This window comes from Rutidosis leptorrhynchoides, chromosome 8 (genome assembly GCF_046630445.1).
Source record: "Rutidosis leptorrhynchoides isolate AG116_Rl617_1_P2 chromosome 8, CSIRO_AGI_Rlap_v1, whole genome shotgun sequence".
Classification (NCBI taxonomy): Eukaryota; Viridiplantae; Streptophyta; class Magnoliopsida; order Asterales; family Asteraceae; genus Rutidosis; species Rutidosis leptorrhynchoides.
This window is the reverse complement of record NC_092340.1, coordinates 371,642,339-371,654,204: the sequence shown is the minus strand read 5'-3', so window position 1 is coordinate 371,654,204 and position 11,866 is coordinate 371,642,339.

Genomic DNA, 11,866 nt, shown 5'->3' with positions numbered 1-11,866 from the left:
TTGATGATAACCAGAATGAAGGTCGATTTTAGAATATACGCGAGATCCGTGTAACGGTTCAAGAGGTTGTTGATACGGGGAAGAGGATATCGGTTCTTCAACGGAAATTATTTAGTTCACTAAAATATCATATATGTGGGGAAAACATTCCCTTCCTAACGTATAGGTTTTGGGCTCCCTAGTTCTATAGATGTCAAATCAAAGTTCAAATTACCTACCCAATAAGTTTGACGTACACTCTCCGATAAATTTGTCGGTACGCAATAGTTTTCCGTTGGTCACTTGAATGGCCTAAGTAATATCTAGGGGGTGGTGGAGTGCAAATAGTAGGCTCCAAAGCCTTGGATACCAAACATTTATCGACATCCGAATCGAATAAACATGAAGTATAGGAGTTGTTAAGAAGAAACGTACCCGTGACTAGTTCATGTCGTCTCGAGCATCCTCGGTGCTAATGTTGGAAGTTCGGCCGCGTGTGTTGGGGTTGACTTTCTTCGTTGGACATGCATTCCTAAAATGACCCGGTTGGCCACATTCGAAACAAACACCCGGCTTTTGTGTGTTGGGTCCCTTTTGACTGACGGGGGCAGTACTTCCACAATATTTGGCAATATGACCACTTCCCTGGCACCGGTGGCAAATTAGCTTGCCACATTCACCAAAGTGATGCTTGTGGCATTTGTTGCAAAAAGGTCGAGTTCCAGCATAACTTTTCTTGCCGACGGAGGTGAAAGGTTCCCTGGCAAAGTTGTTGCTGTTGTAGTTGCTGGATTGAGAGGCTTCCCATTTTCTTTTGTTGTTACCCGGTTGGTCCTCGGCCGTTGGTGCCGGTGCTTCAATTTCATCCACCATTTCTATAGATTGGCGAGCCATCGTTAAAGCCTCTTGTAGGTTGGCGGGTTTGGATGACATTACCCTGTGTTGAATGCTCTTCGGAAGGCCATCCATGTAAAGTTCAACTCTTAGGGACTCGAGAGTCATGAGGTTTGGACACATTAAGACTAGTTCAGCAAACCGTTGATTATAAGCTTCGAGGTCATTCCGGACCGTTTGTAAATTTCTTAGCCCCTGTTCGAGCCTTCGAGTCTCGTCGCGCGGAAAGTATTCGGTGATCATTCTTTCTCTTAATTCGGTCCAAGTGAGTGCGTGGGCTTCATCGATACCCACTGATTGTACATACGTGTTCCACCATGAGAGAGCAATACCGGTGAGAGTGAGGGTGGAAAACTTGACCTTATCTTGGTCCCGACAACCGCTTATGTTAAAAATGGCTTCCGTTTGTTCAAACCATCTGGTGAGAGCAACCGGTCCCTCGGTTCCATCGAAAGTGGTAGGTTTGCACCCCATGAAGTTCTTGTAGGAGCACCCCTCGTTTGAATTACCAGCTCCATGATTATTGTTGTTGGAAAAGTGATCGGCCACGGCCGCACCCACGGCGGTAGTTATCATTTGTTGAAGAGCTTGTTCGAGAGTTTCGGAAGGAGTATTGGGTTGTCCTTGGTGAGCCATTGTTCCTTCATGACACAAGAATACCGTTGTTTAGTATTATCAATAATACTAATCGTGATATGGAATCAAGATAAAGAGGAAATTTTTCCTTGACTCGCCTTAAATTCTTTATGTCATAATGTCGGAAAGTTCATATGAGTCACCGTAATATAATCCCGAAAATTATATTACCCTGATTCATATGTGCATTCGACATCATTTCATATAGTCAAGGTGGCATGTCAATCAAATTAAACAACGTGAGATTAAGATGAACTAAGAGTAGATATGAGTAGAAGCGTTCGAGTATAAATGCACAAGTAGTCAAGTAATTCCTACTTCAAGTCTATATGCCGGTTGTAGTCTAGACTCACCAATGTACCCTATGACTCGGGGTCGACACCAATGAACTCTAAATCCCTACAACCAACGCTCTGATACCATCTGTAGCGACCTGACAAAATCATCATTGACGGCGCCGTCTACTTAGGTCCCGTTACGTGGTCATAAGTCTTTAAAAAAACGTTTGACCAAAAGATATGTCGCATTCATTTCAAATGTAAAGATTTTTCAAAGTTTACGAGAATAGTTCCACTACAAAATTACGTTACAAAGTTATAAGTACAAATGAAACTTATGCGACACAATTTAAAAGTAGCCAAAAGACGCTCTGTGTATGCATATATACTCGACATCCAATGCAAGTATCAAAATAATGAGCGGAAGCATGTATCATGTATCGTTCAAGGACCTGAGAAAAACATAGAAATCTGTCAACGAAAACGTTGGTGAAATCATAGGTTTAAGTAAGTAAGTACAAGTGAACCACAAGATTTGCATCAATGAAATAATAGTAATACATTCCAAAAGTTTGTTTCACGAGCACCCAATTATCAATGCTTAACATTCCTACCATAGAACCCCATCACTTAGTGCTAGAACATACACTGTTTCTCGAAAATATATTTCATTCGTAAACGGTAGCGAACCGTTTGAATGAGGGTTTGTCAAACCCATATGGATCCATACAACATAAGTTCTCGCTTACACCCGGCAAGTGTAACTAATGATAATCGAATTGAGGATTTTGTTCTAAACTCGTATGTAGAATGTTTGTTTTCCTGTACTTGTATTCACTTAGTAAAGAAATGTTTATGTTTTCTCATCCCAAATGTAAGTTCAAAAAGAGTAAAAGTGGGACTATGATCCCACCTTTGATTGCAAGAGTATAAATGTACTTCACAAAGTAAACGTGTGCATGAATGTTGCTTAGCCTTGACCTAAACAAGTAAGTTGTATCAATTAACCGGTTACGACACAAGGTCGAGCGAAATGTGTTCAATTAGTCCTATGGCTCGTTACGACTCGAATAGTATAGCATGTGAATCACGTTGTCAAGTTTCATGCAAGAATCAAGTATAAAAGCATGTTAGAACGATTGTATAAAAGTTTGGTTAAGTTTGACTAAAATTCAAACTTGGTCAAAGTCAACGAAAAAGTCAACACGTTCGGGTCGGGTCCCGAACTATTTTTCTATGCTAGTTATTCATATATAAGCATGTTAAAACAAGTTGCATGTAAATTGGAGGTCTAGAACATGTCAAACATTTTTAGTAAAAAGGTCAAGGGAAACAGAATCTGGACGCGGCTTATGTCGCGCCGCGACCTGGAACGCCGCGCCGCGGCCATACACGGGGTCTGGTGCCTGGTCAGTTTCAAATGTTCAAGTCTTGGTCAAAACTTCAAACAACCATAAAACGCAAAACGTAAACAACTAGAAGGCGTATCTTATACCGTTGGAAAGCTCTTTTGACAAGGAACACAACTAAGCATGTATCATCAATCAAAAACATCATTTTCAACAACCGATTTCTCGTCAAGTGATCAATAAAAGTCTATTTTCAAATTTTCAAGTTCATCAAATGCATTTTGAGTTTCGGGAATCCAATTCTCACATATGATATGCCGTTTTGAAGGTAATGAGGCATACATTACAACTAAACACTAACAATTAACATTCCATGGCATTCAAGCATCCAAAAATTCATGTCAAGAACTATCAAACCCTAGTCAAACATCTCAAAATCAATAATCATGCTTTTGAAGTTTTCTTAATCAACCTACACATCAAATTGAAGCTAATGATGCTAGTAACACATTTAATACATGAACTTTAACAATTAAACAACATTTAATCATCCAAAATCAAAGATTAAGCACACCCATTTCAAAGTTCATACTAGTTACTCCAAATCAACAAATCGAGCAAACAAAACATATATTCATATTATACACGAGCCATAGACACTAACTAACACAATTTCAAGTCAAAAACACGAATTTAAAGAAAATTAGTGATTTTAGAAAGTTACCCAAAATGGATGAAATTGGTACCAAATCGAAGAGGATGAAGAGAGGATCACGAATATGTAATTTGTTTTGAAGTTTGCTTCCCGATCCGGATTTAGATGATGATTTATGTTTGTGTTCTTGAGAGAAAAAAAAGAAAGAAAGAAAAATAGAAATGGATGAATGAGTGGGTGGAGGTGGAAGATGGTTGACTAGTCAAGTGCTAGTCACCATTTTGGGGTTTTGGCAAAACAAGTCCCTCAAGTTGTAGTCGTGTGCGGGAATTACCTAAACGGAATATTTTAAAACGCGTATTAACGGAGGATGTTAAAATCCAATAACGGAAAAATATTAAGAATGTTAGCTAACGGAGGATACGAATTTAGTTACGAAGGATATTATTAAAATAAAAAGACGGGCGTTAAAATAATTTAACGGAAAAATGCGGGATGTTACAAACATAGCTTATAAATTAGTAAGACGTCCATGTTTGTAAATTGTCCAAAAGCTAAAATAAATTAATTTTTTTTTGGAAAGTAAAACTTATGAGTTTAATTTGAGTGTTAATTTGAAAAAAAAGTGGTTGATATATTGCTTTAACTTCGGCAATCGTGCAAACCCGATCGAAATTTGGATTCACGAGAGCGTAAAACAATCAATCGGATTTATCTGCTCGATCTGATAGAGCAGGTTAATATCTTAAAGGATTTGAACTCCGGTGATGACCGGAATCCAATGTAAGTGACTGTAAATGATTTTTGACATAATAATGGCGTATTTATTGTGTGTTAAATTTCCTTAGATAATGAATGGCTCAATGGGAGTATTTATAGATGCCAATAGTTTGTCAGTGGGAATGATTACGTGACACATGTCCCTTTTATGGTTACAACAAACTATCATAAATAACTTTCTTGAAAATACGGGTTGACGTGGCACATATGCTCCATTGGTGTGTTAATGCCCATATATTTTTGGTATCCGTGTGCAGGTGACAGGGTACTCTACACACTTGGCCAAGTAGAAGGACTTATGTGTGCACACATCCTTAAAATCGTTAACTGTTTCTTCAAGGAACTATTCATCTGGATAGTCTTTTGCACGAATTGCATGTTAGAGTTAAATCTAACACTTTTCATCCGACTAGCTTCTAAACGGCTATCATCGCGTTTTATTGTTTATCCGATTCTTAGATAGACGGTTTGTATATCAGTCTTTCGCCCACCGTATATTTATCCGGCTAGCGCCCAGATGGATTACACGTCATCATTGTGTTCGGTAGCTGGTTTGACTTTAACTGTTGTCTTGCTTTCAGCTGGTAGCAGCACATATTTTTGAAATCTTTTGATGTTTTATTTGATGAATATGGGTAAGTCTTATACGAATAAGGCTTATTTGATGCAGATTGAATATGTGTATCATCAATACACAACTTAATTTTATTCATACACAACCAAACAAGCTTTATGGTATTATACATTACAACACTTTGAAGCATATTTGATTGTGTACGGATAAAAGTTGATTGTACATGGATCATCATTTTTTTTTTTTGGTAAAAAGTTGATCTAGAGTGATACATAATTAGATGTCTATCCATAATATGAGGGCATTCTTGATCCAGAGGGTGATACAAATTTAACCCCCAAAGGCCTAAACTTATGTTTTCCATGACATTGATATCGGTGGCAAATCTATGATTTATTTTGACAGAGACAACAATTTTTAACTTAATGGTTTGAATAGAAAATTGAAATTAAGCGTCATCCAAATGTTAAAAAATGTTAATATGCATAATAGTTTATAACATCTAACTTAGCTCGTTTTATTAACGGGAGCACAACTCGTGATTTTTCGGTTCAAAGATATTTACGTCAAGGAAATTCACTTAGCCCGTTTTTATTTACTATTGTGATGGAGGGATTGCATTTTTTGTTAGAAAAATCAAAGGCCTTGGATTCGATAAAGGGATTCGTATTGGGGTTGCGGGTTTAGATATATCTCATCTTCTTTACGCAAATGATGATATTCTTTTGTCGAACTAGAATCTTATGAACTTTGAAATCTTATTCGGGTATTACACATTTTTTATTGTCTTCTGGATACTGGATCAATGTTGGGAAATCTCATTTATGTGGTATTGGATTAGAGCAGGGGGAATTCGATTTGTTTGCTCGTCGTGCAGGTCGTAAACTTGGTGTTTTTCCTTTTAAATAGTTGGGGTTGGTAACCTCACAGCTCATTGGAAGGACCTTATTGCTAAGTTTCGAAAGAGGTGTAACACCGGCCATTTTTTTTATTCACAGCGGAAGACTTTATTAATAAACACAGTATTGGTCACGTCATTACATTAATCCGTGTAATTAAGTTTAAGTTTACACCACGGTGTTACGTTATTACAAAACATTATTTAAACAAAAGTCCACAACAGAGTCGGGTTGTCAAACATATCTTCTGCATCAGCACCCATCCCGACTAGCAGTACCTAAACCTGCAAGGGGAGAATATGTGGGAGATTAGCGCACCGCTAAGTGAATGGAATCTATCTAACAAATATAGCTTAAGCGACACACAAGCTATATACTAACAACAACACTTGCTAACTACCAACTAGCATACAATAAGACAATACGAAGATCGGCGGCTTGTACGAGCACACGACTCTCAGCTGATCGGGCCTGAGTCTACCGATAGTCCCTGCTACTCAATTCACAATATAGTTATCCAGATGCAGGGGGTGCATCGTTCAAACTATACTCCGCAATTAGTAGCCTATGGACCCAACCTCCCCTAGGCACGGTTGACCTCATACGGACTCTAACCTCTCCTAGGCACGGTCTCGAGTCCCCAGTCTCCCTAGGCCCGACTGGTGCCATTCACACAGTGTACACATAATTCACATACAACATTAGGCATACTATATTATTCTAACATGGCAATCCCTACACTATGCATGGTAAAGGAGTCAACCACAGTAGCATGTTATGCTACTTAAACTCTATTCGTAGATAGACCCACTCACCGAATACCAGCAACTAGCTCAGATAATCTATCACTGAGCTGCTTCCTTATCCTTATCACCTGAACATAAGGCAAATCAAGTTAGTTTCTGTCTGTTAACACAAAACAACACAATACAGAAAGCAGTCACAAAAAGCGCTGCTAAAAGTCTACCTAACACTTATGCACTTTCAAAATTTACATTCTGAACACCAAAATACAAACGGGCAGCATAACAGCTAGAAAATGGCACTTTGGTAAATATTCTGCCCTGAACACTCAGTCGGTCAACTGACACTGACAGTCGGTCGAATGTCGACACAACCGGTCGACTGACCTTTCCAGTCGTTCGATTCATTTGTTATTACATCAATCGGCCGAAGGTAATTCTCAGTCGGTCGGTTCACTAAACAATCGGTAGGTTGAACCCTCAGTCGGTCGACTGTCGACCGACAGTCGGCCGACTGTGTTCATCTTCCTCAGAAACTGAACAAAGGCTACGGACTTCACGATGAAATCCTCAAATCTCGATCTACAGCTCGTTTTAAACACCAAAATCGACCACAACTTGTTCACTACTTCTTATAGACTCAAAACCCACAACAATTAGACCATAACAACACTTAAATCACTTGTTTTGACACAAATTCAAGCTTTTTACAAAACTCACACAAAACCATGAATTTAACAACGAATTGAACACAAAAACACATGTTACTTACCTTGATAGACTCAGTAAACGATAACAAACACGATTCTAACACCAATTTGAGCTCAAGATCAAAGTTTAAGGATTAGGGTTTGGTAGATGGGAGGGATTAAGGTACGGTGTTTTAGTGAATTTTCTAGAAATGGGAAGAACATACAGTACACTAGTCACTTAATTGGGTTTAATTCCCACACTGTACAACACACGAGTATTTATCAGTTATCTGATATCTTTCGTACCTCGTTAGGTGGCCCTAACGGAGTCCAAATTAAATAAACAAACCTGTTCTGTAACCCTTGTCACAAACTGGTCTTAACCAATTAATAAAATAACACTATTCACATAATTAAAAATAAAAGCATATAAAACACATAATAAAACCCTAAGGGCAAAATAGTCCACTTACAACTAGCCCGGGTTTCAGTCTGTTATAAATCCACCCCCTTAAGGAGATTCCGTCCTCGAAATCTGGTCTTGGTCAAACAAATGAGGGTAGCGGTTTCTCATCAACTCTTCCGTTTTCCACGTAAGATTAGAATCCAAACTGTGTTTTCACTCGATCAACACCATCGGCATCTCTTTATTTTTGAACTTAGTCACCTTTCGGTCAACTAAATGGACCGTCTCTTCCACCAATTTCTTATTCAAATCGACCCTTAAATCTTCTAAAGGAAGGAGTTGCGTTTCATCATCGACTTTACACTTACGAAGATAACACACGTTGAATGTATAATGAATACCGGCTAACTCTAGTGGAAGATCTAACAACACAGAATGATCGTTCAACACTTCACTGATCGGAAATGGACCAATAAATCTTGGTGCTAACTTACCACGTTTACCAAATCTGATAACCCCTTTACACGGCAGAACTTTTAGATACACTCGTTCACCCACATTAAAGGTTACTGGACGCCTACGCGGATCAGCATACATTTTCTGCCTATCTCTAGCTGCTTTCAACTTTTCTCTCAGAATTGCAACTTTTTCGGTTGTCATTTGAACAATTTCGGGACCTGCAAACTGTTTCTCCCCGACTTCTAACCAACAAGTCGGAGTTATGCAACGACGACCGTACAACATTTCATAGGGCGGCATCCCTATACTCGAATGATATGAATTATTATACGAGAATTCGACCAACGGCAAATGTGTATCCTACGAACCACCATATTCTAACACACAAGCCCTTAACATATCCTCCAAAGTCTGTATCGTTCTTTCACTCTGACCGTCTGTCTGAGGATGATAAGATGTACTTAAATTCACACGCGTACTCAAATTCTGTTGAAGACTATTCCAAAAATTCGACACAAATCTGGAATCTCTGTCTGAAACGATCGATAACGGCACACCATGTTGACTAACTATCTCTTTCACGTATAATTCGGCTAACTCACTCAACGAAGCTGTTTCACGAGTAGCCAAAAAATGAGCACTTTTAGTTAGACGATCCACTATTACCCAAATCATATCGTGTCGTTTCTGAGTTCTTGGTAGTTTGGTCACAAAATCCATCGTTATATGTTCCCATTTCCACTCTGGAATCTGTAACTGACGTAACGAACCAAAAAGTTTCTGATGTTCTGCCTTCACTTGAGCACAAATATGACACTTTTTGACATATCGAGCGATATCTGTTTTCATTGTCGGCCACCAATACACTGTTTTCAAATCATGATACATCTTATTACTACCCGGATGTACTGTCAATCTAGATTTGTGAGCTTCTGTCATAATTAAATCCCTCAAATCTCCAGGCTTAGGCACCCAAATACGATTGTTTAAAGTCTTTAGTCCACGTGAGTAATCAATTAAGTCCAATTTTCGTTTGATCATTTGTTCAGATTTAATATGTTTGTCCTCCAAAGCACAGGCCTAAACGGTTCTTAAGCTGTTAATCAAATCTGGAGTTATATTCAAACGAAGGAATTTCATATTTTCACTTGACTTTTTACGACTTAGTGCATCTGCAACCACATTCGCCTTACCTGGATGGTATTTAATTTCACAATCATAATCTTTAATCAACTCTTGACACCGTCTCTGACGCATATTCAATTCTTTCTGTGAGAAGATATACTGCAAACTCTTGTGATCTGTACAAATAACACAATGGGTTCCATACAAATAGTGTCTCCACAGTTTCAAAGCAAACACTACTACAGCCATTTCAAAATCATGCACTGGATAATTTTTCTCATGAACTTTCAACTGTCGCGAGGCGTAGGCAATTACTTTATCTCTCTGCATTAATACACAACCCAACCCAGTAAATGACACATCACAGTATACCACGAAGTCATCTGAACCTTCTGGTAAAGCTAGCACTGGTGCCTGACACAGTAGCTGTTTCAAAATCCGAAAAGCCTTTTCTTGTTCATCAGTCCATCGAAAGGCTACATCTTTACGAGTCAACTTAGTTAACGGACCCGCTATTTTAGAAAAATCTTTGATAAACCTGCGATAATAACCAGCTAATCCCAAAAAACTCTTAATCTCAGTCGGAGTCTTCAGAGAATTCCAATTCATTACCGCTTCTATCTTTGTCGGATCAACCTTTATACCTTCGGTACAAATCACATGACCCAAAAACTGCACTTCACGTAACCAAAATTCACATTTTGAAAATTTTGCAAATAGTTACTCACGTTTCAACAAGTTCAAAACCTATCTCAGGTGTTCAACATGTTCAATCTCTGTTTTCGAATACACCAATATGTCGTCAATAAACACAATCACAAACTTATCTAAGAATGGACGACACACTCTATTCATTAGATCCATGAAGACTGCCGGCGCATTCGTCAACCCAAACGGCATGACAAGAAATTCATAATGTCCATACCTTGTTCTGAACGCAGTTTTCGATATATCTGATTCAGCAACACGAACCTGATGATATCCGGATCGTAAGTCTATCTTAGAAAAGAATGAAGCACCCTGTAATTGATCGAACAAATCGTATATTTGAGGTAACGGATACTTATTCTTCACTGTTCTTTTGTTCAATTCACGATAATCAATACACATACGCATTGACCCATCTTTCTTTTTAACAAACAATACCGGAGCACCCCACGGTGAAGAACTCGGTCGGATAAACCCACGATCTAATAACTCTTGAATCGGTGACATCATTTCACGGATTTCAGACGGCGCTAATTGGTACGGAGCTTTTGCAACTGGTGTTGTTCCAGGAACCAACTCAGTCTTATATTCGACATCCCTTACCAGCGGCAGACCTGGTAACTCATCTGGGAACACTTCAGGAAATTCTGATACTATCGGAATATCGGACACTGTTTACTTTTCTTTCTTCGCATCGATCACATATGCAAGAAATGATTCACAACCCTTTGCCATCGACTTCTTCACTTTCATCATGGTTATCAACGGAAAATTATACCCTCCCCGCTCCCCTCGGGCCACAACACGGGTTCCATCGGTTGAACGAAAGGTAATCATTTTCCTATCACACTTAATATTAGCTCTAAGTGAGCTCAACCAATCCATTCCTAATACTACATCAAAGCTAGGAATAGGTAATACTAAACAAGTCACCGGGAAAGACTTCCCTTCGATCTCTATACAAACCCCCGACACATATGTTGTGACGGGTGTGATCTTACCATCGGCTACTTCTACACTAACCGGCTTGGGTAACACAGTAACTGGTAATTTCAACTTAGCACAGAAATCTAGGGACATAAAACATCTATTGGTACCGCAATCAAACAATACGCGAGCAGGTATTGAGTTGATTAGAAACATACCGGTGATCACTTCATCGGTTGCCACGGCATTCTCAACCGACATCTGAAAAGCTCTAGCCTCTGCAGTTGGAGGGTTCTTCCTCTTTTGCCCACTCGAGGCTGTTGACCCTCCGGCTGATGTTGAACGCGCCCCTGACCCTGCCCCGGAACTACCACTCTTCGACGGACAACTAACTGCACGATGCCCTGGTTTATGACAACTCCAACACACACTATTCGGATACAGACATGCTGAAGACTCATGCCCAACTACACCACACTTTAAGCATCTTCTTGTAGCCTCAGAACACTGACCACTGTGAGAAGATCGACACGTGTGACACCAATTCCCTTTACCTGATCTAGACCCAGTACTACTCTGACCACTTTTACGCTTCGATTTAAACCCACTAGACTTCTTGGATTTAGATCCTGATTGACCAGATACTTGCCTACTTTGTTGTAGCACATTACCAAACATTCTGTTTCTGGCGCTCTGAACATCACTTTCTACAATCTTAGCCATCACAACAGCTTGAGACAACGATGTAGCTGTTCTAACAAA